General features: G+C 33.0%; 1 protein-coding gene across 3 annotated transcripts in view; it reads right to left on the bottom strand.

Annotated features, from left to right (window-relative positions):
- Positions 1–6,000, bottom strand: part of LOC141525843 (uncharacterized) — a 293,402-nt gene that overhangs the window by 200,286 nt on the left and 87,116 nt on the right. The gene's annotated exons all lie outside the window — the stretch shown is intronic.

Raw genomic sequence — 6,000 nt, 5'->3', positions numbered from 1 at the left:
ATTCCAAATTTTTCGGTAGTTTTCAACAGGCCGTAACTTTGAGAAAAATGGTCGTACAGGAAATAAAAAAAAAGCAAATTGTAGCTCCAAGTGTCTAGTTTTTGAATTAGAACTTCAAAATTTTGTAGCCTCCGCGGTTTCCGAGTAATCGTAGAAAAACCAGCAACAAAAAAATTCTCAAAATTTTTTTAGTTTTTTTTTTGGTCTACGGGCGTGGAAAAAATTTTTTTAGCTTAACCACCATAAGGATCAGATACTTTGTTCATTTAGCTTTAATTTCTTTTTTTAAACACCCTGATACGTCCACTCCTCGCTGAGATATCGGTCTTCAAATGGAAAAGGATCTTTTTGTCTTTGATTATCGATATCTCAGCAACCAATGATCGCACAGAAAGTTAAAGGTGGGTTTCAAGAACTTGAATGAATTCCCCTTAACGACTGTCCATTGTTTTTTCGAAAAAAAATTTTTTCATTCCGTCACATGAATTTGAAAATGCAACAAAAAAAGGGCTTTTAGTGGTTTTTTTGAAAATCAAGCGCTGGATCGAAAATATTGAGGAAACCACAAATGTTAAGTGTGCCTTTTACAGTTCAATATGTCCACAAAAACCCTACAAAGAATCAAATTAATCCAGCCAGCCGTTTTTTTGTTTCACTTGATCGAATTTTTGAAAAAATTAAAGGATCACGTTTTTTGCTCTGAAAAGCTCATAATTTTTAAAAATGAGAAAAAAAATTGTTTTTTCGAGCTTTTTCCACATTTTTGTTCCAGAAAGTGCTTAAATTGAAAAAAAAAAAAAAATTAAAAAAATTTTTTTGAAATTTTTTCTTGAAAAGTTTAAGAAAACAATTACCGCCGGCATTAGCGTTATCCAAAGCGTACCACGTGGAGGTCGCGCGGTCGGATTTACGCTTCGGTGTGTGTGTGTGTGTGTGTGTGTGTGTGTGTGTGTGTGTGTGTGTGTGTGTGTGTGTGTGTGTGTGTGTGTGTGTGTGTGTGTGTGTGTGTGTGTGTGTGTGTGTGTGTGTGTGTGTGTGTGTGTGTGTGTGTGTGTGTGTGTGTGTGTGTGTGTGTGGTATTTCAGGAGAATTGAGACCCGGTGGCTCGTCAGTTCAACCGTATTTAATGACTCCAAACTCATTCTCTGAAGGTTTTTGTTGGTTCAATACCGGGTATTACCACCCCTGTTTTCAATAACGGCTTTCAAACGTTCAGCCATGTTTATGCAGACGGTAATTTGAGGCTGCGGAATGGTATTCCAAATGTGCTGAAGCGCGCGCTCCAAAGCAGCTAAGTTCTGCAAATTTGGATACTCTATGCGCAACCGACGGCCCATTATGTCCCAAACGTGCTCTATGGGGTTGAGATCTGGACTCATTGCTGGGTGTCGCAACAATGTGATGTCATGCCGCTCAAAGAAGCGCCGGGTAATGTTGGCTGTGTGTGGACGTGCATTATCTTGCATCAATATGAACGACCTCAGATGTTGTCGTCTCCGCAGAACAATGGGTCTTAAAATTTGGTTGATGTAACGTCTAGCTGTCAAATTTTCGCGTACAATTACCAAAGGTGTTCTCCAATTTCGTGAAACGCCGCCCCACACCATAACTGATCCACCGCCGTAGGCAACGACTGGACGGACAAAGTTCTGGCGAAAACGTTCTCCACGACGGCGCCAAACGAGAGGACGTCGATTGTTGCCATACAGATTAAAACGAGACTCATCAGTGAATAAAACATTTGTCCATTCCCTCAAGTTCCAATTTCGATGATCGTAAGCATACGCTAAACGAGCTCGACGATGTCTTGCTGTCAACAGGGGTACACGATTAGGATGTCGTGCGTGTAACCCAGTTTCACGAAGACGGTTGATGATTGTTCGAGAGCAAATGTTTCGCACTTGATGCCGTCGTCGCTGTTGCTGTTGTTGTTGCTGTTGTCTGCGATTGGGGAAGTTTCGAGCGACAATATTCGCATTGACGAAAGGTTGTCGTCGAACTTCTCTAACAATTGTTCGATCATCGCGGGCATTAGTGACTCGATGGCGACCTTGTCCGGGGCGACGATGATATTGATTCGTCTCTTGGTATCTGGTATAAGCTCGAGATACGACAGATTGACTTACACCCATCCGGATAGCAACTGCATGTTGAGTGTAACCTTCGTCGATAAGAGTCACTAACCGAGCGACTTCCACCTCCGATAAATGTCGTCTAACCATGATTAAGAATCAAAAGTCAGAAATTTTCAATTTTGACCAAAAAATTAAAAAAATTTTTTTAGCGCAGAGGGATTAGTTTTGAAAAAACTGTTGAATGAAGCGATTTGCTAAGGATTCACAAAAAGAAAAGAAAAAAAAACTCCGAAAAGCGTATGAAAAAATCGAAATTCGATTGGGGGTATTAACTTTTTTTATTAATTTAATTAAAAGGAGATCAGTAGAATCAAGGAATGCAGCGGTGGAAAGGTGATAAAAATCATTGGGCGATGGTTTTTTGAGTTTCCTTAACTTGTTAAAAAAAAAAATTTTTCCAAAAAAATTTTTTTTTTTTCGAAAAAATTTTTTTTTTTAAAATTTTTTTTTTTTAATTTTTTTTTTTTGAAAATTTAAGCACTTTTTGGAACGAAAATGTGGAAAAAGCTCGAAAAAACCATTTTTTTTCTCAATTTTAAAAATTATGAGCTTTTCAAAGCAAAAAACGTGATCCTTTAATTTTTTCAAAAATTCGATCAAGTGAAACAAAAAAACGGCTGGCTGGATTAATTTGATTCTTTGTAGGGTTTTTGTGGACATATTGAACTGTAAAAGGCACACTTAACATTAGTGGTTTCCTCAATATTTTCGATCCAGCGCTTGATTTTCCAAAAAACCACTACAAGCCCTTTTTTTGTTGCATTTTCAAATTCATGTGACGGAAAGAAAAAATTTTTTTTCGGAAAAACAATGGACCGTCGTTAAGGGGAATTTATTCAAGTTCTTGAAACCCACCTTTAACTTTCTGTGCGATCATTGGTTGCTGAGATATCGATAATCAAAGACAAAAAGATCCTTTTCCATTTGAAGACCGATATCTCAGCGAGGAGAGGACGTATCAGGGTGTTTAAAAAAAGAAATTAAAGCTAAATAAACAAAGTATCCGATTCTTATGGTGGTTAAGCTAAAAAAATTTTTTCCACGCCCGTAGACCAAAAAAAAAAACTAAAAAAATTTTGAGAATTTTTTTGTTGCTGGTTTTTCTACGATTACTCAGAAACCGCGGAGGCTACAAAATTTTGAAGTTCTAATCCAAAAACTAGACACTTAGAGCTACAATTTCCTTTTTTTTTATTTCCTGTACGACCATTTCTCTCAATGTTACGGGCTGTTGAAAACTATCGAAAAATTTGGAATTTTTTTTTGATCCCTTAATTTTTTCCAGTAGTGTATATATATATATATATATATATATATATATATATATATATATATATATATATATATATATATATATATATATATATATATATATAGTTAGATCGATAAATAGTTGGAATCTAGCTCTTTTTATTTGAACAAATTTTAGTCAGAAGTTTTCTGTTATTATACAACGAAGTTTTGCCGAAAAAAAAAATAGCAAAATTTTTTTCAAAAAAATATACGAATTCAAAACATTTTAATTTTTCTAGTTCTTCAATTTTATTTTTGTAATATCTCGAATGCTCTTATAAAGATATAGGAATGGCCTTTTCTTTGTTTGAAAGGCGACACTTAGGGCTAATAAAGAAAAAATGTTTTGAGAAAACATTTTTAAAAATGTCAAATTTGTCAAGTTTTGAATTTTAGAGAATCGTTAACAATAAAGTTCGCAGTTAAAATTTTAGCTCAATTTTTTTTTGTCAAAACCTTGTACTAATCTTTAAAGATTCTAGAATTTTTAGGAAGATGTTGTTTTTTTTTTTTTTTTTTTTTTTTTTTTTCAAAAATCAAGGAAGGTTGCAAAGATGGCCTTCAGGGTCAACCGTTTTCTCAATTTATTTACTTTATTTCAAGTTGTTGGCACCACTTATCGTCCTATCAACATGGAAATAATTTGAAATTTAAGGTTGAGAAACATTAATGTGCAGAAATTTGTATACAATCGAGTATTCGAAACTTGATATTTTCATCTCATTATTTATGGTTTTTATTGAAAATTGATATTTGCTTGAGTTATTTGACGTTGAAAATTGTAATTAAATGAAAAAAACGGACAAAATATGTGATGCGTTGAAAAAATAAAAAATTACAAAAGTTGTTACAAAAAAACCACATCAAAAAAACTGATATTTCAGATTCATGCTGAAGACTGAAGTCCTTGACATTGCGAGATAGAAAAATCTGCACTCTAGCTTTAAAACTTTCACGTTTAGTCTTAGGAAAAATTGATTGCCCAATATTATTAGAATCTATATACTTTGCTTTATCAGTTGGTAAAATCTTCTAACACTATGTAAAAGCTTGATAATAAACTAGATGTCTGGTCAATTGATGATCTTTATACTCTTTTGCGATTAATTATGTTTAACGATACAAGGTACATTGTATTATAGTCCATTGAAGATATGGAGGTCTTTTAAACATGGAGGTATCACACTCATTCTCACAGATCTATTTTGTAAATTGAAATTCTTCCTTTCATTATCAAGAAATACGTTATTTATCTTATATACATAGAACTCTAAGTATGGAATTGCTGTTCGGTTCACTCTATTACTGAATTTAATGAAGAAAATAATTTTTGAAAGAATGATTGTTAATTTGGATTAATCAAAAAATTGTGAGAGGTATTTTTTTATACAACTTGCAAATGTTTAATTTGTTAACAATAATACTGAAACGCATTCTTTGTATGGTCTTCAGCAAATTACAAGATTTAGAAGGAGGACAAAAAAATTTTCGATGTTATTCCATAATAAATTGAGGAGTGTGATGTGTAACATTAAAATATGAAAAATAAGAGTTTATTTTCTAACAGAGTCATTCTATGATTAAATAGAACTTCTGGTCTTAGTTTCGAGAAACATGAAAAGACAATTTTTTTCTTTTTTCTTCAATCACTCTAATATAACAATGTCGAATACTTATAATAATAGGTGATACTATATAAGACTAGAAAGCAAATACTTTTGCAATAGTGCTGTCATGATAAGAGCTGAATGTTTAGGATGGGTTTACGTGAAGACAAAGATGGTAGAGTTTGCTATAATTTGTAGGCAACAATACGAAAGTCAAATAAGTCACAGTGAATATTTCTTCTGCTTATTTAAAAAAAACTAAAATGCTGCATTTTCATATTTTTTTTCATTAAATTTAAGACTAAATTATCTTAACTGGCTCGTTTCCAATATCACGAATATATGATCTTTTTGATTAATGATAAGTCACTCATGTCTAATTACTGCATCTATTCGAGTTTTTGTTGATCAAAACACAGAAACATATCCGAATTGAAAAAATGAACTTACTCGGTTTATAAATGATTTATTTTAGCTCATATAAGTTCATTTTTTTGACTCGAGTAGTCAGTGATGTGGTCTGAAGATAAATCAAGCGATGGCTTGTGAGTTGTATTTCTTTAATAATACATCGAAATTAATATTTTACGGTTAATTTATGGCTAGTGTTCAGATGAACACAAAAACATAGTTGATAGTATCATTGTGATCAGAATTGAACGTGAATTTATAAATGGCGCCATATATATTTTTAGGAGACCAAAATATTACGAGACTCTTATTGATTTTATTCTTGTAGCCCTCCTCACTATACAAATTATTCATAATCGAGGAAAATTGGAGACGATCAATGCAATTAACTACCAGTAAATTCAGTAAATAATCTTTGACATTCACAGTAAAAAGCGCCACTCAATAACGACTTTTAAAAAAAGTTGGAACACAAAAAACTAGACCATAGCTTGAAGCAGATTTCTCTCAGACACATGGTTGACAGTTGCTGCTTGCATATAGAGTAATTTATT

Source organism: Cotesia typhae, unplaced genomic scaffold (genome assembly GCF_013202065.1).
Source record: "Cotesia typhae breed Kobodo isofemale line unplaced genomic scaffold, CoteBio_Ctyphae contig_27, whole genome shotgun sequence".
NCBI lineage: Eukaryota > Metazoa > Arthropoda > Insecta > Hymenoptera > Braconidae > Cotesia > Cotesia typhae.
The sequence above is the reverse complement of the archived record's forward strand: the minus strand, read 5'-3'. Positions and strand labels throughout refer to the sequence as shown.